General features: G+C 35.3%; 1 protein-coding gene across 1 annotated transcript in view; it reads right to left on the bottom strand.

Moving 5' to 3' along the window:
- The window catches only part of LOC124368270, a 339,192-nt gene that overhangs the window by 59,032 nt on the left and 255,207 nt on the right, over positions 1–24,953 (bottom strand). The window lies entirely within an intron of this gene.

The raw sequence follows: 24,953 nt of genomic DNA, 5'->3' as shown, positions 1-24,953 counted from the left end.
TCCGAAATTTGACAGTAACCCAGGGCGAAGTTTCATTGTTGACTGCCAATATTCACAAAGCATGTATTAATAAGCGGTGAGGGGCGCGGGGAGGGTTGCACCCTCATAATCTCCCCTCCACAACAAGCTGGTTGCCATGGCGACCGGAGAGCCCGCTAAGATAAAAGTGTTTGCTAAATGCTGGTTAAACGCCGCACAATTAAAGTAACATTCCATGGGCGCCAGCTCTCGCTTAATCTGTTACTATTGTTTTGTTATATGCCTCCCCCTACACAAGCCACCCCCTCCCCCACCAACTAACACATTCCCCCGCCGAGCTCAGGAATGTACGCGATTGTACGCCACCACTGCTAAGATTCATTATGGACGTATTTGAAGTGGTCTCCTTTGTGCGAAGGAGGTTTAATTGCAGGGAGAACACCATGGCAGGTTAATTTGGAGACATTGCCTTTGTTTATTATTATGTATATTCTTTGTTGTGGGGTTTAAATACAAACATGTAATTGTATTGATACATTATCTTTGTACGAATAACTAACTCTATTTATAGCTATAAAATCCATTACCAGGTGAGAACTTTTCGAAATGTTTACATATGTATGCCTACCACTAAATCGTGTTACGGTTCTAGAAAAACTATATGTTTCGCCAGCTTTAAAAAAGCGTAAAATTTAGGGTAAAGCACGCGGAATTATTAAAACAAATAAAAAACAGCGCTATATGTCAAATCTCTAGCTAATACCAATTAAAAAACGAAATCGTAACGGACTCAATAAACCTCAAAACACACATTACACGCACGAACCAGCAAACAACTTTGCACCTGATGAAGAGGTCAGATGACAAATATTGAAACGCCACACTCTGTATGATGTAACGTAATCTTATAATAGTTTTAAGAATTAAATAGAATTTTATAAAAGCAGTAAATTATAATACAGTTATAAATTATGAGCGAAATTTTACTATTGCAATAAACTATCAATCGAAAGAAGTTTAAAAAATAATGGCAATGAAAACGAAAATTAAATATGTTATTTCAAAACGTTTACATAACTATGCTTACTACCAAAAAGTGGTACGAGTCGAGAACTCTTTTATTCAGGTGAAAACTACCCGGCATAAGGTTAAGGGTGCGGAAGAGTAATGAAATAATCAACAACAGCTCTCAGTCAAATTCATATCCTACAAAAACTGAGCAAATCAAAATAGCATTTATTTTCACAAAATATATAAATGAACATACATAAATAAATATTATGAATTAAACAACGAAAAATGAAGAATTTGGATAACAAATGTTGGATAATACTTATGAGTACTTAACATTAAAGAACTTAATATCTTATAATAATAACATCTTATATCACAAAAGAAGTATAACCATGCAACAAACTGAAGACAGAAATTTAAAATAAATAAAAAAAACACATTTAGTATATAATTTGCTTCCTAATTACTGTATAATTAAGGAAGTTGAAGGGAAAAAAGCCTACACGAGCTTTAATGGCTTGTGCGTAAACTCTAGTTACAGATTTTAGGTTAATGGTTTTTATCTTGGAATACAAAGTTTTTACAGTGAATATATTCAATTTTCAAGTGCATTCAATTCAGCAATTAAATTTATATTTAATGACAGATTTAGATTATTAGTTAAGAAAATGTCTTTGATAGAGAAATATAGTATACAATGCACCCTCATTCTCTCTAGGCAGGAGAATTTTTATGATTAAAATACAAAATATTGTTTTTTTTCTACACCAATTAGTGCGTCATAAAAAAATAAAGAAATATTGTTGATTTTTAATTTTTTGAAACAAACAATTCAGCAATATCCCGACAGGGGTTTTGATTGGTTTAGCAGTGTTGGCGCTTCATCGCCGGAAATCCGATTAGGGCCGATATTTCTGCACGGCCAACCAAATGTGACACGAAATGTCAACATTACATCTGACCTCCTCCACCCCCCCCTACAGCCACGAGGTGGAAACAAACTCACAAAAGGCCACAATCTTGTTACAGCTATGTTCGCCATTCCACAGTCCCGGGATTGTTGTCAACTCCCTTTGTCGAGCGGTTGTGCGCTACGCGCGTCGTTGAACTTTCGGCACTTCAGTTCGGTTTCACTTCAACATACTTCAATGGTTGGCTGAAAAGTTATAGCGGTGTCCTTGTCGCTCTTTCGACACCAGTTCGAGCATGTTAAGGGGAGATTTACTGTAACGGTAAACTGTGGTCTCTCCAAACATTTTACTTATTTATGCTGAGTCAAAGAAAAGAGTGTCTTTTCTTTTATAAGGAAACTTTAGACGGTTTGCTGAGTTTAATAATAAGGATCAGTCAACAGAATATGCTAGCGTCAGATCCTCTCAATGCACTGTCAGTCCGCATTGGAGACTGTTGTAGTATGACGTGATAAACCAGGAGTCGTGAACCAATTTGTCCTCGTATAAGTACACAACGTAGTTTTTTTTTCGTTAAATCAGCATAAAAGCCTGAAGGTAGCGATTTTTAGCATCAGAACCTGATGGTAACGAATTTAAGCATCAGAACCATTTGTAGAGACTTCAGCATTAAGTATTCGTTAAATCAGCATCAGAACCTGAAGGTAGCGCTTTTCAGCATCAGAACCATTTGTAGCGACTTCAGCACAAATAATTGTTAAATCAGCATCAGAACCTGAAGGTAGCGATTTTAAGCATCAAAACCATTTGTAGCGACTTCAGCACAAGTATTTGTTAAATCAGCATGAGAACCTGAAGGTAGCGCTTTTCAGCATCAAAACCATTTGTAGCGACTTCAGCACAAATAATTGTTAAATCAGCATCAGAACCTGAAGGTAGCGATTTTAAGCATCAAAACCATTTGTAGCGACTTCAGCACAAATAATTTTTAAATCAGCATCAGAACCTGAAGGTAGCGCTTTTCAGCATCAGAACCGTTTGTAGCGACTTCAGTATAAGTATTTTTTAAATCTGCATCAAAACTTGAAGGTAGCGATTCTCAGCATCAGAACCATTTGTAGCGACTTCAGCACAAATAATTGTTAAATCAGCATCAGAACCTGAAGGTAGCGATTTTAAGCATCAAAACCATTAATTGTAGCGACTTCAGCACAAGTATTTGTTAAATCAGCATCAGAACCTGAAGGTAGCGATTTTCAGTCAATTTTTCCAGTTGTCTGACAGTGATATAACTGTTATTTGTGTGTCTGATCAGCTAAGAAAAATATGATCTGAGAAAAATTACCGTTTGATATTCAAACATTTTTGGTAGGTACCCTTCCATTCCGTCCTCCACTAAAGTTAACACGACTACGATCGATTTCTTTCTTAAAGCAAATTATTCTACCACTTTCAAGGAAAACCAGGTGGTGTGCCTTATACAATGCAAATTAGATCTCCGTTCCTGGACTGCGACTGTGGTGTGGTCCACTGTTTCAAACGCATTCCGAAGATAATCTGATTAACTCCACGAACTGGAAATTATCTTCACAAACAGTTTAGTTATTTAAGCGTAAAAAACTAAAATATTTTATAGTACGTGTTCAATGATCTCATTAATTATATACTATTAAATATATAAGGGGACGTTTGTTTTCGGTATTTTATTGACAGAAAATTGTGCACCTTTCTAAAAATGGGTGACTAAAATTCTGAGAGCTTTCTATAAAAGTTATTTATACATTACAAAACAAAACAAAACATTACGTGAAAAAAATAAACAGTATGTAATAAATAACGGTTTGGGAACTAGTAAAAAATAGATTCTAGACCTTTACTACAAGGAAATGTTGTTCTTATTATTAATCTTCAAAAGTGATGTAGTCATCATTCTCAGTTTCAATCTTAAGGGATATCCTCTTTCAGTCTTTAACTTTTTATAACAGTAGTAATGGGCAGGAAGTATACACTTCATTAGGTCATTTTGGCCATGGAGATTGGACTTGATCTGTAATAAAGACGTTGTAGAACCTTTGCTAGGCTGTTCCTTCTTTTTAAATGCTTATTTTTTGCAAAAGTTTGTTGAGAAATAATTCGGTCTTGTTAAGAGAAATTTTAACAGGTCTCAGAGTTACATGCTTAACTGAAGCTCAACTAACAAAAGTGGTATTGAAAAGGAAAATTTAGATTTTATATTTGTTTACTCACGGTCCTGATTTTCAGTTCTCATAAGGTATTTAAGGTACTAATAATTTGTTAATGTAAAAGACATTTTTGTTATACATTATTTAAAACACACACATTAATTATCAAAGATCTGTCCAAAAACTAACATAAGTTTTTATGTATAACGACTAACGGAAACTGAAACTAAGGTTTATTGCTCAAAACTGAATTTAAACACAAATGATAAAAACTCAAATTAAGGAATTTATAAAAACGAAATCAGACGACACACCGCACTGTGCCGAGTCACGGAGAGGAAGTAACAAGCTGTTTCCCGAAAGATTACATCAGGAATTATTCATACCTAGGATGACGAGTGCGGTTGCTCTTGTAATTAGGTTGGTAGGCCTGGTAGCAGCCCCATCGTACTCCATATTCATGATGAACCTCCAGTCGAGATATTCATTGATGATTCAGTGCTCTATTGAGTTACGGCGGAACCCCAAAGCTACACGATTTAATGCCCTTGCTGCAGCAGTGCAGAATTCAAACATAAACAAACAAATATAACGATAAGTTCTGAAGGACAGATCCCTTTTCAAACAATTTCAGTAAGATAATATAGTCGACAGTGACAGGTAAACCGATCTTTTTAAAGCCAAGGGTAGATGAACATGATTATTTGGAAAGCAGTCAGAAATCACATTAGGATCATGTCTTTGAATCAAAACATTCTTGCTTTTCGAAACTATTCGACTAATCTCAATAAATTTAATATTTATATGAAACATGGTTGGATTTGAGCAATTAATTGAAATGAAATGAAGATATTTGCAATTTTTAATCGGCTGAGCGTTACAGTTTTTACTCGAGGGACTGGAAGGATTTCATTTTAGTCTGTCTTCCCAGGCAACACGATTCACGATGGTGCATGTCACTTAATGGGATTTAGCTAAGAATATTTTTACATTGGTCTCATGGGTAACCTTGATGGCAACGAGAAAATAGACGAGAATAAATACTTTTTTTAAACATACTGAGTACAATTATTTGACTCTTTAACATGTCTCATAGTAACAACCGTAGCTACAGACTCAAAACTTTGCATGCAACGTCAGCTAAGCTTATTACTGGTCTAATAGTGTGGCGTACTCCTGTTTCCAAAATAACGCGCGGACAGACAGACAGAACAATTTTCAACCCCTAGAGTGATAAGTTTCACTAATGCTCAGCCAGTAGTAGATCCTAAATCCAGTGGAATGATTTTGCCTAGACATTTAGTACGAGAGGGTTTTTTTGTATAAATGGCGTAGTTCTTTAGATAAAACCCCCTTTTTGTAATAAAAATTCATTAATTACGACCTTGACATCATGTATAACCAATTGGCGTTGACAAAATGCGGAAAATGACAAAAAATATAGACCTACTGAATCAGAAAAATAATGCAAAGAGATGCCACAGATAACCAATAAAGAAATGAAGAATATTTTAACTCTTATTAATACAAAGCAAGCTAATATCGAAATGTCCTCCATCCATTTTCATGGGTGCTCTTAAATATTTTTTGTAACCAATCAGTTAATGTTGAGTTTGTTACTGAATCGAAAATAACTGCATGAGAAACACAAGTTTTAGTAATCAGCTGTTTTAAAATAAACAACAATATTCTCATAAGATTAACATTTGGACTTTGTAAGTTCATGGGTAGAACTCTAGCAGGTCAGGTTAACTCACGCGCTGGTTCGGTACCCCACCGACAGGAGCGCTAGTTATGCTTAACTCGTTACTCATTCGCATTTGTTATTGATGATGCGTTACAACTGTAACATGGCAACTCGTTACTCATTCGCATTTGTTATTGATGATGCGTTACAACTGTGTCGTATGCATTTGTTATTGATGATGCGTTACAACTGTAACATGGCAACTCGTTACTCTTAGCATTTGTTATTGATGATGCGTTACAACTGTAACATGGCAACTCGTTACTCATTTGCATTTGTTATTGATGATTGCGTTACAACCGTAACATGTTAACTCGTTACTCATTCACATTTGTTATTGATGATGCGTTACAACTGTAACATGGCAACTCGTTACTCATTGGGTGTCAAAAAAAACTCATGTAGTTATCTATTACCCTACTCTCACTCATTGCAGTTCCTACTGATGATGCGTTACTACTTTTAACGTGGTTTATCCACACACACTCAGTTTTCTTATAAGTTCATTAAACTCATCAACATCTTTTATTTTAAACTGAAATTGATTTGTCGTGTGTATGGTGTATTGCAATACAATACAACTAAAAAGTCGAAGCGAAATGTTTACAAATCATACCGAAATTTACTAGTTTTTGGTAGTATCAATATGACAGAAATAAATTTGAAATTGGCGCCATATGTAAAGTACCGGAAACGAGATCCTCCAGTTTCCGGTTGAATTAGAGTGGGTACTACAACGCGAGAGTGCGTTGATAAAATCAACTTTTAACATTGACTTTCTAATGTTTTTTTTTTTCTCTTTTTACGCTATGCTCTTTAGTCGGACGTATAAAATAATATTGTTTTACCTAAAATCGCCATCTAGAAACAAGAAACTATTTCAATAATATAGATGTTGAATTAATTTAACAATAAATATAACATCAGTTCAATCGACGTTTAGTACTAAAACAACATATTAAAATATATCTGTAGTATATGTTTCAATGTGATCTCCCTTGCCAAAACTTTTCGACAGGGCTAAAAGGTTAGAGAACAAAAGTGGCAGAAGAAAGGCCGTAAATCAGAACGAAACGGAAATATAAATCTGATGCAGGCTTGCCAACTGTCAGGAATATCGGTAAAACATCACGTGACCGAGACAGTGACTGTCAAGACAGGGAATGTACCTTGCCAAACTTGTGTCCTGTACGGCGGTGTCACGATTTTAAATACCGTCCGCCCGTCGATGTCAGTTTGATTTATTTTCACATATTCGCGGCTGTACGCTTATCGTTTTGCGCAAGAATAGTTTTAACCGGAATAAGTCTTCTGGCCTGAACAATATTTTTACTTACAAACATGAATTAAGACCTATATCGCATTCCAATTAAAAATGAAATTACGATAATTATAATAAAACTTATTGAATTAATAAATAGTATAGTTGCTTATATACATACAGACATAAATAAGCAACAAATTTGACTTCACTCAAAGAAATTTTCTTCGAAAAAACTGGAAATTTATTTGTACATTTTGTACAAAGTAAATGTTACTAAATTATTATTCAAATTTTAAAATAAATTAATAAAAAATTAAGTTGAATCAGAAAAATACAATTATTAGTTTGTTTTATTAATTGGATTTATTTGGACTTCCTGTAAGAAACGTACAAATTTCTGTCTTTAAATAGCACTTTGAACTGGTCTAGGTAACAATGCGTTTAATAGCTAATCACTTTAAAAATGTAGCATTGAAAACCTCAATATTAAGGCTAATGTGAATAACTACAATGTGATTTATAAATAAATGACGAGTGCAATTAAATAGGCTCAGTTAATAGATCAATACCATTGTTGATCAATTATAGCTTCTGTATAGGCAAACAATAGTTTTACCATGTCGAAACATGTCTAACAACAAAATGTTACAAGATCAGATCGATATAATATATTACCAGTTTTGTGGTCAAAAGTTATGTGCGAAATATGATCGCAGTTTTGTGGTCAAGATATTTCCAAGCATATTTCACCTCACGCAATATAGCTGCTGAGCGCAACAACCGAAATTAATGTATTATATCGACATAACACGTTAAGCTGCAGATATCGGGAACCGGATCAATAGTTAGGACCGGATTTATCACTTTACTGATAAGGCAGCAGACCTGGCTGTTGATTACCGACTGACGCGCGGCTAACTGATAGTGAAAGGAATACAGAAACGGACTGAGCGGAACGTGTGACTGAGTGTTTATGAAGAATATTCAGTCGGAGATGCTACACTTCTAGCAGCAAGTTTTATATTGCAGTTGTAGCGATAAGTTATTTATTACGGATTAAATTAATAAATAGAGAGGGGGTAGATGCCAGAAGTTTGAGGGACAGTTAATTAATAAATTTTAATAACATGTAGGAACGCGTTTGAGCGTGATTGGTGTCGGCCTTTTTTAGTTTCTATAGAAATATATAATCAAATCTGGAAGGAGGATAGGTGTAATTTTTGATTATGATCACTCCACTGCCTCTTCACATTATCGTGCATGAGACGCCACCTTAGACATGCACGATGCCCTACATCTCTCCACAAAACCAAAAGTCTCTTCAAATTCCACATCACAAAAACCATACACCACAATAGCGAGACATTTACAGAAGCCATTACTCGATCGACGCCTGTATAGCCAGTCAGCATGGCGCTGTATAGGGTGTCACTGTTCACTCCTACCATAAATCACGCTCTTCCTGTGTTTGGAAATTGCTTGACTGAGGAGCTTCATACGATCCTTTCACGGAAACGAAGTTGTCCACTAAGGTTTGTTTATAACCTGAGAAAATTTGATGATATTTCTCACTATAGAAAGCGAGCCAATTTGCTCTCAGTAAAGAGTCTTTGGTAAGTTCCAGTGTTATTGAGATATATAAGAGATTGAAAACTGGTGAACCTTCTTAAATAAAGTGCAAGCTGGATAACTCGAGCCACGAATAGTCAATGGCAGACCCTCCAAGATGAAAAGCTGCTACTGCCACGAGTAAGGCTGGCCGCAACAAAGAATGCTGCCGCGTACTTTGGACTTCGGGAGTACAATGTCCTTTTATTAGGGATTTACTTATAAGAGATTAAAATAACCACACTGCTTGACTAAAGTAATGTGTTCGTTTTAATTTATATACAGAGTGTCCCACGAAGAGGTTTAAACGTTTGATTTTATATTACAATTCGGTGGATTGGTCGTGGAAGTGATTTTTTAGATTGGCCACCCCGATCCGCAGATTTAACTGTGTGTGATTTCTTTCTATGGGGTTACTTAAAGGAACATGTTTATACTTGTAGCTTCATAAATGATGATGAATTAAAACAATCAATTGAAGAGGAACTTCTCCGGATACCGCAGACTTTCTTTGTAAGAGCTTACGATTCATTTGTTAAGCGATGTTATCAGTGTGTCGCACTAATTACAGTTCGACTAATTGTGGACTGTAATTGTAGGGTTTTTAATAGGTTATGTTCTAATTTTCTGATTGGAATGCTTTATTTCTCTAGAATATGACAATATATAATTAAAAAAAAAACAAAAATACAGTTTTTTAAGTATAGTTTTTCAAAATGCCACCATTTTATTTCAACATCTGCTAGAGAGCTGAAATTTTCACAAAATATTTTTAAAACCTATTTAATGAATTGTGTAGAGTTTGAAAATGTTCGCTGCATAAATGGGCAAGTAATATAAAATCATTCGTTTAAACCTCTTCGTTGGACACCCGGTACAATCGTACTTACTGGCATGACTTAATTTTGTAAAACACTTATGTAAACTGAAATCCGCTCACAAATATATATTTATCTAACATATTGTACTATACTGCAATATAGTACGACAGTGTAATATGCACGGGATGGAATTGTTTTCAACGTATTGAAAACTCCTTTCAGCCCCTCTACCGCAAGAGCAACTGTTCCTTGTTGTTTCCTTGGCCCTACGTTACCCCACGTGAGCCACGACACCACATTAGCTGAAGGGCTGCAGCTACCTTCTAACCGCCCTCGGAGGGGATGTATTGAGTTATGATTAGCGCATATCAGCAACTTAATCTGCACCTTACCCCCCCTCCCCACTTCCCTCCATGGCTATAGGCATTAGGAGGAAAACATATTAATTATTCCCATACGCGGGGACGTTCGCGCTAAGGGTTCTTAATTAAGGCGATAACCTGGTGAGGTAAACGGGGTTGAAGGGTTTGAACGGGGGTTGAAACCATTAGTTGAGTATTGTATTTCTAATTAGAAAAAATAAACTGCTCTACATATACACCTCTAACGCCTCACTTGGTATTAATGTGAGTGTTTTATATAGACAAAAGCAATTAAATTAATTTTTTACGCATTAAACAACGAAAGAGTACGCCACACCACGTGTCCCATAACTTGTTTCTCTGAGGTTGCATGGAAAATTTAAAGTCTATTCCTTATATCATTCTCGAGATGTTCCGTTCTTGAAAGACAGATAAACAGACAATCATACAGAAAAGAAATATTTACACCCTCCCCGCAGACAAAAGGTGACAGTCTACTGAGTGATAGGCTTCAATGACGTTAAGCCAAATACCATGGTTGGAAAAGCCCCATTCTTATCTTTGACAAAATTGTTTCACGGAAAATTTAAAGTGGTCAAATGAAACATTTCTCCAGATATCTTGCCACATAACACAATCACATTTTTGTGAATTAAGTCGGATTTTATAACGGTGTTTAAACTGTAACAGGTCAAATTACGACATTTGAATATTCGCGGGGAATTGGCAGACTGTGACGTCAATGAATCGGCAGACTGTGACGTCAGTGAATCACATGTTGTCGGAATTGAGATTTATTTAATAACGAAGAAATTTATTGAACTTTATTCGGGAAAAGATTTGATTAATTAAAATGAAGTAAACATAACCAAAATTCGTGTTTTACAAAAACATTAAATAGAATTACGCAGAAAAGCCAATTGTGGTATGAATGACTTGTATATTGATGACGTCATAAAGCACATGTTGCTAAAAATTTAAATAAAAAGCTTTGAAAAAATAATAAAAAAGAAAATAGAAATACTTAAATTGATTAATTATAGTAAACGTAATAAATTTCGACAATTATAAAAAAAAGAATTAAATTAAATTTATTCGTGAAGACGCTGATTTGAACGAGAGAGGTGATGAGTATTGTTTTGAGTCGGTATCCGTCGTTTTATACGGAGATTCGCTCTTCTTTCACCAGACTCGAAGCAAGGAGGTTGTGTTAGTTCTCCTGGGATAGTAATGATCTGTTGTATAGTATATTGAAATTTAATCAAGGATGGGATATTGTTTAGACTTTTAAAATTATCAAAGCACTGCAAGGTGAGTGAAATTATAATATGTGTTGAGAGTGTGACATTTAATAAATTAATCTCGTGGTCACTTGGTTTGACTTTCTTTAAATATCCCTTTTATAAAAAGTGTGGAGTGATGTTAAATTTTGTAATCATTACTTAACATATTTTGGAATCCTGACATACACACAGACTTGTCTCTGGTGATAACACCAGAGACGTTCAAATCTAATAATTTTTGAGTAATACCGAGGGAATACAGCTAGCATTGGGCAAGATGGCGACCGATACCATGATGAGCAACATGGTACAACAACGTGCCACTGGTGACAAGGGGCGTACAACTACATGGTGAGTCAATAACTCTAAAGAACTGACTTTCAGCAAATTATCGCAACCAACGTGGGGGTGACACATAGCAAATTGGCGTTATAATCTGCCACTCTCATCAAATTGACATCACTTCAAATCTGAAATACATCAAAACACTATAAGTTTACACACCTAATCACCAAGGGATGATGTTGGATGTTTCAGGGTAGTTAAGCTACATGTGTTACTATTTCAAATGTTAAAATGTCAAAGTTAGTTTTTTTGTTCTCTTAGGACAAGAAGCCTAGAAAATTGCACCTAGTCCTATAAAGACCCTTGCACTGCTTCCGGAGTGACAAGATATTTTGGATGGTAAGGGTGAGAGAAGAGGCCGCCTCCTGTCGAGAATCGTGAGGAAAAGTTTAGGGTACTAATCTCAAGTCATGTTCCATTGGAAGAGGAAAAAGCCAGCTCTGAATCAGTATCTCCAGTCAAAGCAGGCAGGGGGTGGCACACTATTATGTCTAGGCTTGCAAGAACCTTTAACTCTAACGGAACAAACCTCAACAACGCCAAACAAAACATTGCATAGTCCTAAAACAATCCTTTGCATTGCTTCTGGAGTGACAGGATATTCTCGATGGGTAAGATTTTGTGCAGGAGCCGTCTCCTGTCAAGATCCATGGGGAAGAATTTGTTCGCATTAATCTCAGACATGTCTCCTTGGCAGAAGGAAAGCCATACCAGCTCTGACAACAGTCATCTCCCGCAGTAGACTAGACTTATTGAATTACTTTCACCCCAGACTCTTAAGACTTGCGGTTAGTGATGTGCCACTACTGGACATCCATAAGGTTGTCCAGATTTAAGTGAAACATCGGTTTTTGCTGTACCCATTGTGGGTTCAACTGGAAGGTATAAACGAGCCAGAGGTGAACCCTCCTAGGGCACACACAGTTATTTTACGTATTTATTTATTCTGTGATTTTTTCGTTGTCATCATGGTTACCCATAACACCAATGTAAAAATGTTCACTAACGCTCAGCCTAATTGCATGTAGTGAAATACACCATCATTGAACTCGGTTTTGCTTATACAGAAAAGAAGATTCAAGCAAAATTTATATCTCATAGGTAAGATTTATTGAGATATCGAGCGGATAAAAAGACAGACAGAAATCACATTTTGTAGCCTCTCGAATGATATGTGGTAACGCTCAGCCAAAATTATTTAAAATTCTTAAAGTTGGATTAAGATTGTTTTGCGGACATAAAGCATGTATTGCGTGTTCCAATACTCCATTAAGGATCGTAAACCAAACGTACCGAACCAAGAACGTTGAATTCCTTTTTTCTAGATGGGATTTTCTTGATACGATCACGAAACTCTACCAAAATAAATAGCACATTTTGGATAGTTCCGTATGATGTCATTTAGTAATAACCCCCAACAATGTATTGTAATATTGACGAGTAACTCAATAAATACGAGAGAAATCCCATAGTTTGCTAAAGCGAAGGCATACAATTATAATCACCTACTATGATTCTAGTAAAGAGTAAAAACAAAAACAAATCAAACGATAGAAACTACCATTACATTTCTTTACTAAATTTGTTATAAATGTTTCATTTCAATTCTGGCTGTACTGGGGTTCACCTTGATTTTTAACAACAGTATGAAGCCTCAACCAACTTTACTTCTGGATAAAATGTATACACATCCAAACTTCTTTTATTTTGAAAATGTCATTTCTGGTAAATAAAAAATAAAATATTAGTTGAAAAAATTAACCCTCCAACAAGGTGAATACGAAGTAAGAGCTGTACACCACGTGTTGTATATCAAGCTTCACTGTGCGTGCTTACCAAATTTGAAATCTATATTTAATTTAATTCTTAAGGTCTCTTTAGAGAGATAGACATTCATATAGAAAAGGAATTTTTACATTCCCTCGGCACGGCGCGGCGGTCAACAGAGAATTGTGTCACTCAACTGAGTTTAAACCATGTATGTTTTGCTCAGGCGGTTATTCTCAATCAATGAATCATATTTGTAGCAGCTGTTCAGTTATAAGATATATAAAAAGAGGAAGTTGCTACAGTTATGCTTATAGGTTCTATATGATTTCGTTCTATTTGATTAGGGCCTAGCCACCTGTTATGGGACACTGTATACAGATTCTGTATCCAAACAGTAACTACTGCAGTGTGTTGTGACACTGCTGGCTGAGATGTTATCTCAGGACCTCTCCCCTGTTACAACTATAGGGATGTGCATCACAACTACCCCTGTCTGACTAATGAGGGAGATTGAGTTATGATTAGGGCTTATCAGAGGGTAACAGCACCCTGCCGTTTATATCAACCCTCGACGAACCGCGGGGGAGAGGAGTGCGGTGAGGTTACAAAGTTTCACTTTAGTCGGATTTGGATTCGGAAGGTCCTGGAGTTTCACGACTGTCGGATTTATAAATGCAAGGCTTTATGGTTTCACTACGCGATTTTAGATCCATAAGGTTTCAGCACTTTACGTCTATTGGAGTTATAAATGCAAGGCTTTATGGTTTCACTACGCGATTTTAGATCCGTAAGGTTTCAGCACTTTACGTCTATTGGAGTTATAAATGCAAGGCTTTATGGTTTCACTACGCGATTTTAGATCCGTAAGGTTTCAGCACTTTACGTCTATTGGATTTATCTATTGGATTTATACACGTAGGGCTTTATGGTTTTCACTACGCGATTTTAGATCCGTAAGGTTTCAGCACTTTACGCCTATTGGATTTATAAATGCAAGGCTTTATGGTTTCACTATGCGATTTTAGATCCGTAAGGTTTCAGCACTTTATGGCTATTTGATTTATAATTTATATTCATATTTATCGTGATTTCAAAACCGCAAGGCTTCAGGGTTTCATATTCATTTTTAGTTTATAAAAACAAGGTTTCTTCAAATATTGAAGTTTATTTTATGGTATCTTTACACCCTTCATTAAAATGAATAAACTGATTCATTGAGTTTGTAATAATTCTATTGACTTTAATGTCTCTGAATGTTCCTTAATTCAAGTCATTAAAAGTTAATGATTGCTTGTCGTAAGTACAACTATGAGCACCGGTGCTTAAAAAGAACAAAGTCACCCTCCTTAATTTGTTTAACCAACCGATTCGAGTTCACTATGAGCGGAAGTACTCTATTTTATTTACATATTTATATCTCAAAACACTCCTTGAGAGCGACCTTTGTCTTCGCCCCTGTATCGTTTAAACTACCCCTCGAGCCCCTCACTAGTCAACAATAAAATTTCACCCCTTATTTCCTCCCCTTTAGCCACGGGGTTGGAGCGCGCCGTGCCGGACGAATTTGCACGGCTTCCGCGCTCTTTAGTCGTGATAAAAACAAGCCTGTTTAAGTTTATCTTTTCGTTGTTTTAGTTTTAGTAAACTATTAGTTTGGATTTATGTTTGTTGGTAACGAACAGTTTTAAGTTATAATTATAAAGAACTATTATTGCACAACATACTTTTGCCACCATTATATGTCCGAAATCCTGTCACCCTTCCAAATCATCTATTTTGAATAAAAAAAATTAAACAAAATATATATTCTACAATGGTTACAAACATTATGTTGTTGGTTTCCATATTCTCATCCAAAATTACCCAATCGAAACCTGAATTATCTGTTGATAATTGATTATGGCGTTTGTAAATCCTGGATGGAGAGAAAGGAAAGTACAGTTTTCATCCACCAATTTTAATAAACCAGCAAGATTTACGATAAACGCAACCTTTTTTATCGATGTAAAGAAAGTGTGACAACGAATCATAAATGTATTCAGCAAAGAAAATTTGTCAAACAGCATAGTATGGTGAAATTCCGTTATATGTACCTCCAACAGGGTTTTTATAGATAAATTGTATAACTATTAACTATAGATAAACGTAAAATTATTGAAGTACAAGATGGGTAGATATTACTAATAACACAATGGTCTGGAAATGTCATGAACGAAAAAATCCCAAGAGATAGTGCCTATCGTGTATCAGAATAAAATTTAACGGTCACAAATGCCAGAAAAAATTATAAACTCGTTTGCTTAGATGTAATTCCATAGAAAAGTTGGAATCTAAGCCTGGCTGGTCGGTTTCGGGTCCGTTATATTTACAGCGATAAGCCTTTAGACTCCGAAATTTCACTGATAACTGAGTCTCAATAGCCGTTAACAATGTAGAATAATGAGTGAAATAGTCTTCACCACTTAGTGTCAAATAGCCGCATAGAAAAAAGTGTAATATTTGAGGGCACCAAACGGAATTTGAAGTAGCTTATAATTAAAAATATCAGCTAATTATAATTCACCTGTCTGTACACATCTAAATTAAATGCATCTTCTGTTACGTGAAAACCTTTAGCAAAAAAAGAAGGATTTCTGTGACCATAACTTGTGAGCAATCTTCACAAGAGCTTTGATTGAAAACTAGCAATTTGTCTGCTTTCGGATGAATGGAGTTTTGAGGCGCGCTCGGAAACAGACACATGTCAATAACACTGTAAGAAGTAGCAGGCTCGGAGAAGTTCTTGCCAAAGTTCCCGGCGCGGCGCGTACGTAACAAGTGAGAGAGCGACAGTAAGTTGTCAAGTTGCCCGCGACATGGCGCCTTGGGGCCCGGTCTGGAGACCCGCTCTCTCGATACATCGTACATTGTACATTGACGTCGTCTCGCCTCACATTCTAACCTTGGCCGCCACGTTACGTGGGTGAAAATCTTTGTGTTTGTAGGGGTATTTTCAGTTACAATTCGGGGTTAAACAAGTGTGTACATTAGATTGTTGTATTTTTTTAAGGAGAAGCCGATCTCCTCTTATGCCTTATTCTGCCCGTCCTCATGGGCCACCGGCCTGCGCGAGGATCTTATCAAACAGAATAAGGGGGAGATTCGATACAGTACAAGGTCGATGGTACTGATAAAAAGTGCAACGGTCACCGACAGGATTCGAACCTGCGCTATCTCTAACTCAGACTCAAAGTCCACTCAACGTCTTAGACCACTCGGCCATCGGCACTCCCATTTTATCCGTTACATAGCTAAAAAATTCGAACCGATAAATTTTAAATATTTTATTTTTTAATAATTGTACTCGTAACTTATGTAATTACGTATTTTTCCGTCCTCAATCAGTATAGCCGTTATTAAAGTAGCCTACATGGTCCAGGTGTACTGGAGTACGCCAATGTATTACACTAAAATAGGGAAGATCATTACAACATGAGAATTAAGAGTTGGCTATGTAATCAGTCTAAATCAGACCAGAATGGTAGGTCCGTCTATTTCCTTGATAAATGTGATAGTAATGACCCTTGACGTTATATAGTGGTAAGACTACAAAGTGCACCCTAATATCAAGTTATCTTAGCTATTATTAAAAATTAATAGACCAATGACCAATGGAAACTAAGTCAATCAATGACTACAACACGTTTATTCCTACATGAGGTCTGAACTGGATATAATGTTATTCGCTCAAATATACTTTTCAATTCCAGCTTTCCATTCCTTAAGCGTTCAAAAATGTTTTGGACATTTCTTGTCACGAAACAGATTAGTGGTGACGTCACGTGACTTCATAACAAGTTATTTCAAAAATCAGTAACTTAAACAAAATCCTCAAAACTCGACCTTCAAGTAGTTAGATTACACAACTATTCTCGCAGGTCTAGCCAAAATCATTATCTTTCTTCTCAAAATCTTTACTCATTGGAAGACACCTTTCAAGAATTTGATTTTTATGTATCGTCTATTCATTTTTCATAATTTTTAATTTCTTTCATTTCCTCTACATCATTATTTTGTAGATCATTAGGCTGAACGTTAGTAAACCCTTTCATTCAGAGCAATTGGATGAAGATCCTCGTTCTATCAAGAAAGGTATAGATAGACCCCGGTTTGGAGATTGTGGACGAGAATGTTGTAACAATGTGGTCATATATCGAGTAATTGTTCTGACTGTAAGAACAATCATGGAGCATTCTGCTACATCTAATTTCCCTGAGTAAATAATATCAGAACTGTGTATAGAAGATATGTAGTGTATATCTTGTCACACTATCTATTATTTCCGAATCAAAAGTGTATTGGATCTAGATATGCAAATGTTTGACGGTCGAGATAAAAGAATCGTTCTTCTATACTGATATGGATGGCAACAAGAGAAATTCAAACAATTTTTAATGGTACACAAAAGTCCCAATCTCAACTGATGAATAAAAACTTTACCTTACATACAATAAGTTGGGAAATATTTCGCAGTACAATAAAACTCGGAGATGTTGGTTTATGTGGAATATACTTTCGTATGAATAAAAACAAAACCTCCAGTTTCACATGAACATGTACACGTTACTTTTATTAGAATATCCAGCTAGAAACGGTGAAGCGTACATCTGTTGCGACGTCACTCCGCGATGCAGCTACTGAGGCATTCACTCAGAAACATCTCTGTTGTACACAACTTGCTTCCCCTCCTCGCCCACTCCAGTCATCCTCACAGTGACGTCATCATTGTGTGAATATTCTCCGTCCTCCTGTACGTACTATAATACATGAAAAACGTGGTTGTTCGGTATATTTGGGGCATGTTTTGTATGTATTGTTTTACAAAAGTATTTCGGGTTTTTTAAAGTTGTGTCTAAATTCCCCACAGCCCTCTAAATTTCTAACACAAAGCAGATGTTCCGTCACAGCCCGCTGGATCTCACGGAGCTAAATTTTAGAAATTTGAATCTGAATTTTTGAAATTTCCTCTTATTTCAATAATAATATCCATCGGTATATATAACTAGGTATCGAGTGAATACGGACTTCATCATTTTTCTCACTAGCCTTATATTATTAGCATTTACTCATTATAAAATATACAATTATTTTTTGTTTATATATAAATTACTAGCAGTTACCCGCGGCACCGCACGGCATTTTTTAGGTTTCCTACCTATATGAGCATTTCTGGTTCGAGTTAATTATATTTCCGACGCCAATGTTGACTTTGCCTTCTTCCCACGATCAAGAAAATATGTACGTTTCGAGATCTGTAATCTGATATCTTCTTCAGGTAAATAACAAACCTAACACATGATTACAAACTAGGTTAAAATAATGTAAAACTAATTTTATCGTTATTTTAGTTCATTTCAGTCTTAGTATTTTTTTGCTCCAAAGCTGCTTTTGCCTCTCTCCCGATCACGAAAATACACATAAATACACAATACTGAGAAGCCTAATTTTGTCAAAAGCAACTTAGATAGGTTTCATAATAGTCCTTAAATGTATAGTAAAAGTTAGACTACGCTGTATCTTGTATCTGCACTGCTAGCAGTTACCCGCTTCTTTACACGAGATTTAGTAGGCGTTGCACGTCTATGACCACTGCTGGTTTTATATCAGTCTTCAAATTTATAGTAAAAGTTGTTTAATATGTTAGAAAATTTGGAATTGGTACATTAGTTCAGAAACTGTCCAGCAAAATTTCATCTAACATAGTTCTTTCCGACTACTTCAAGGGGAGTCTTCGGAGACAAATTCTAACCTTCTTGTGTTTTAGGACATTTTATAAGGTAGATTAGTACTTGCCTAATAGCAAAAATCTAAATTCTTAATTCGTAATACAATATCCACTCTTTAGACAATTTAATAACTACGATAAATATAAACAATGTTTACAAAGCACATTTGATTACATTTGCCAGGCTCAGTCAATATTAATATTACACACAACTTTAGAGACCAAGATGGCATTTTCGCTACTTTGATGACCAGTGAAGGGTAGCCCGGAAGGAGGTTCGAAATGAGAATACGCCTATATTCATCCCAGGAACCGTAAGAATATCAATGTAAATTTCAGTACAATCGGCAGAGTAGTTTAAAGCGCGAGAAAAAACAAACAAAAAAGGCACTTTCGTATTTATAATATTATTAGGATTATTGTACGTACTGTTTGTAGTTTTTTGTTATTATGTAATGTGAAATCAAGCAATAAACACAAAAGTAACGTATGTATCATCCATTTATACTTTGCAACAACAAAAACACCAGTAAAAATCCTCATTCTATCTGAGATTAGATGACAATTTTGGGAACAGATAAAATAAATTATCTGGACTGTTCACTTAATTATATGGGTTAGTGTTGGGAAATCCATTACACAAACGCACAGTAAAAACAGTACACCACATTAAACTAACCCTGGTGTACTAGTATTTTAATCGGAAAACGAGAAGAAACACAACTTTCTGAAGCGAAACATTTGTGCTGCGAGTGCGCGTATGCTCTTAGAGCCGCGGTAACTACTTGGGAAAGGTGACATTTTTGACAGTTTGAACTGGCCAGGATCTAACACAACCTAAACCAACCTAACCTAACCTACCATATACTATCCACATATAATCTATTATAAGTAATTAAAAAGATTACATTTCATATATGTTATTTAATCTGGTGTCTGACTGACCAATGTTAGCGTGGGTATATCACCACATTGCTTGAGGGATCAGATTTATTATTTCGGCTCTCGGAGCAAGGCTCCGCGCAGACGACAGATATGGTTGATCCAAGAGTGAATAAACAGACTTCAGAATCGAATCAAATCAACCCTTTAACACTGATGATTGGAGCAACACGATGTAACTCACACTGGATTACAGGGCTAAAACTGAATATGAAAATTAAATTTCATCAGATTCAGTTCCGGAAAGAAGACCCCATTAACGGACAGAGAAGACGATCTTCTGACTGAAAAGGATCAATCCGGGCGGGCACATTATACAGAAGTACGCCAGCCCATTTACATATTTATCGTCTGCCATTGCAGCCCTTTGCCTCTGTGCCTTTGTTTTCTCCTCTGTCATTTACCCTAAACTCATTTAACGGTTATAAAACAGTAAAGTGCCACGCTGCAGTCCAACTGAACGTTGGGGAGTTCAATCTGCAAGTGGACTGCAGCACTTTAATACAATTTGCTGAAGAGATTCTGATTTATTCGTTGAATTCATTCAAAGGATAATATAAATCAAGCAAATTATCCGAAAGCACTTTATCGCATTGCAAGATTGCTTCTCGAAACGTGAGCGCATTTTCATCTGATCTCATAAGATTGTAAACATTATCGTGACGAAATAAATGATCAAAGACAGTCGAATAATTCAATATAACCTTATATAAACGTGATGCCACTTAATGCAATACAACGTCTTTGACAGATATTGACTGGCAGACACGCTTAGTTTCTTAAAAGTCAATTTATGAAATAAATGATTAATGAATTTAATATAACCTAAAATAAAGCTGGTACCATTTAATTGAATACATCTTTAACATATATTGATTGACAGCCACTGTAATATCGTTGAAGGCCACGTCATGAAATAAATGATCAATGAATTTAATATAACCTAAAATAAAGTTGTTACCATTTAATGCAATACAAACTCTTTAACAGATATTGACTGACAGCCACTCTAATTTTGTTGAAAGTCGCGCAATGAAATAAATGATCAATGAATTTAATGTAACTTAAAATACAGCTGATACCACTTAATGAAATACAACGTCTTTGACAGATATTGACTGGCAAACACGCTTAGTTTGTCAAAAGTCAATTCATGAAATAAATGATTAATGAATTTAATATAACCTAAAATAAAGTTGTTACCATTTAATGCAATACAAACTCTTTGACAGATATTGACTGACAGCCACTCTAATTTTGTTGAAAGTCCGCCATGAAATAAATGATCAATGAATTTAATGTAACTTAAAATACAGCTGATACCACTTAATGAAATATAAAATCTTTGACAGAACTTGATTGACAGTCACGCTAATTTTGTCGAAGGTCACGTAACGAAGTAAATGATCAATGACATTCGAATGATTCAATACGCGGTTGAAAGTCGTTAGATTGTCTTCTGTACATAGTTCGGAATTGTACACGTTTCTCTTTGTAGACCTTTTTTTATCAAAATATAGTCGTATATTTAACAATTCTTTGTAATTCAAACACTAAAATCTAAAGTAAAACATTTATGAATATGAAACGATGTCCTATTTATAACGCTGTTTTAAACTTTAGCCTCATGTTCAAAGCGGAGCCTCATACGCGCGCAAATTTTATTTTAAGAAGAGCTTAAAACTGTGCGCAACATACTGTACTCTTCGTTTGTGCTTAATAAACAAAAATGTCCTCCTCGATAAATCTGCTTAATCCGCACGACGTATATTGAATTTCTAATTACTAAATGCTTCCCTTGTACAAAGCGTATCTGCGGAACAAGACTATTAAATATCCTGACAAACCCAGGGGGTGGATCGGGCGATAGCAACGTCGATAAATAATTAAAATTTGTCTCTAAGTCTAAAAGAACGTCGGTCAGTTGATTGAGCATGGAGTGTAACGTTCCCACTGCTACTGCCAGTGTAGCCACTCTGACCGCAATATTGTAGATAATAAATTGTATGCATAAATAAATTATTAATATAAAATTTTAAATCAAATTATATTAAATTAAATCAAATTAAATTTTAAATGTATTTTAAAATTAATATACATTTTAATATTAATATACATTTATAAATACATTTTTTATAAATAATTGTAGATTATTTTATAAAAAATACTCATAATATACAATTTCCAAAATTGCAATTTCTTACTCGAAGTGAAGTATTTCATTAATTAGTTGTTAGCAACATCGTTAGTGAAAATCAACATTTTTTACTTACGTAACAGAAATAATTCTATAATTGCTATTTTCAGTGGGTTGTACTTCTAATTAGATTCAAAAACCATTTTCCTCTAAATCAAAACATAAAACGCATATTTCATTATAATTCTAATACTATTTATTAAATAATTTATATATATATATATAAATTATATATTATATATATATATATATATATATATATATATATTAAATTGTAATATTTAATATCTATTAAAACAAGAACTATACAAAAGACAAAAGTAAGTTGTGAAAATTCAAATTATTATTTTCCATATCTTCTTATTTCAGTTAATTCAATTCAGTTTGCGACACTAAATGTTACCCTTCTTTTACATACAACGATATCAAGATATATTGATTACTTTACTCAAAAGAGAACTCAGTGACAATTTTCAGATTGAACAGGAATAACATATTTTGACTAACGAGGAGGAAAATATCACCTATCATATATATATATAACACCATTATAACTTAAATTAAAATACAATATTAATTATAAATATGGATGAATACTCGTAAATATATTATAAGATCTTTAAATTAAAAAGTATAGTGTCCATATACCCGAGTGTACATTATTAAACTATACGCAACAAGTATAACTTTTGTAACTACAGGCGACAAGCTGATATAAAATGTAGCGTCAACATTTGCAATGCAAATTGTTGTGGTAACAAAGAGAAACTTAAATTGCGAACTAGGCAAAAGTGACAAAACAAAGTGTTTGGGAATGCAGACTTAAGCACTGCTTGGAGACGATGGAAATAAGTATTATCTAGAGAACTGTCGACGACGAAGCTGAGTTCAGCGAAATCTTCTTACCTTGAAATATTTATATTGTCAGTCGATGTAATCCGAGCACGTCCCTACTCACCATTTATTTACATGTAAGTTTCCCGCTTAAAATCGACATCTAATATTAATTAAATAGTTATTTCGTTAATTATTTAATTCAGGCTTCGCGCTTATGATTGTATCCATTAGATAAATATTTTAAAGACTTTCTTCAGATGCAAACTATACAATGGAAACACTATTTGCTGAAGAGGTTTCAAAGCTTAGGAGACGCAGTACCAAATTATGCAAATAAGAATACATGAACTATTTCATGATGTTTAAAACAAAATTGTCTATTTTAAAGTAGACCACTTCCTTGCTGCTACTACCTAGAAACTGATTGGTGTTTTCCTTGTGTGAACCGCTATTCGTAAAAATTAAAGCATGTAGCTCGATCTTTTCGATCGTTTACAACGGCCTAAAAAATGGAGAGCGGGGGTTGTGGAGAACTGCCCCCCTCTAAAGCCCTAAAAATAAAAATAATTCCTACAAAAGTCATCCAACCTGATTGCAACATAGCAGCAAAATGGTTTACATTAAAGTAAGCATACTACATGTATTCAAATTCATAGTTGTTCACATTTATTCCATGGCCCTGGTGTGGTATGCTCTACGGTCAAATTCTTCCCCCAACCCAAGTTCTAGTTACGACACTGTGGCGTAACTTACGGCTTCACTTACGCACAACCAGCAATAATATTCGATCATCTACCGAGATCGACACATACGTGATATACGTATCTTTTCAAAGAAAACTCGTCGATAAAACATCCTTCATTTTCCTTCTCAATGTCCTTCTTACGAAAGAGAAACCACAGAGGAATGGATAATACTCCTTTTTGCAGACGACTAGAAGCTCTAATTTTGTACCACTCATAATATTTTTTTCAGGCTAGGCTCATATGATCATATTAGCACGACAAACTACCGTCCCCAAATCGGGACTCCAACCCAAGCCACTAGGTGTTGAGACCAACAACTCTGCTACAAGGGACAGCATGGCGATAACAACTCTGTACACAGTCCACGGACTTCATGTTGGCTGCACCCCTTTCAAAATCCCCCTTTAAAAAAAGTCAGCGGCTCGATTAATAGACTTGGAGGAAACTGCCGCCGTGTCTAGTTTACAGGAGTGGGAACATTGTTGATGTTGGGGTAGGGGGATGTCGATGTTGGGGTATCACGGTCCGCCGACTGTTTAGTAGGGTAGTTGGAGGGTGAATGGCAGGGGTCGTAGTAGATAAGGGCCAGTGTACAATAAAAGACTATGCTACAAGAGAAACTAGAGCGGTGGTTACTATTACTTTTAGAATTACATTTCTTATCTAGTGATTAAGGGGTTGATGATTTTTAATTCTCGGAATACACTCGTAGCATTTTAAGACTCTTAAAAAATATTTCAATTAGGAAATGCCAGGTTTAGATCGATCTTGTTTGTTTCGCATTGCATATGGCTGTCAACTGTCTAAGTGACGTTTGTTCCGTAGTTACACGCAAATGCGTCTATCGATTATCACGATTTTTGGAATGTAATGTATCCTCTTTTTAGATTATGATAAGAGGTTTAAGAATATTTATGGAAAAATTTGCCTTAAAAATAAAACTATAACCCAATCTAGAGATTTTAATAACGCTTTCTCGATTTTAACACGAAAGGATAAACTCAAAATGGTAAAATACAAATCTTCCATCGTCAATAACAAACTTTAAAAAAAGAATTTTTGAAAGGATAACAGGATTTAGAACATTTGAAAATGTCATAAAACGTTACAGGAACGAAGCGATACGTTCTGAGCACTGTCATCCATTGTCTTATTCAAGTATAAAAGTTTAGGACGTGAG

This window comes from Homalodisca vitripennis, chromosome 8, assembly GCF_021130785.1.
Source record: "Homalodisca vitripennis isolate AUS2020 chromosome 8, UT_GWSS_2.1, whole genome shotgun sequence".
Lineage (NCBI taxonomy): Eukaryota > Metazoa > Arthropoda > Insecta > Hemiptera > Cicadellidae > Homalodisca > Homalodisca vitripennis.
Note: the sequence above shows the minus strand (reverse complement) of the source record. Positions and strands in the feature narration are given on the sequence as shown.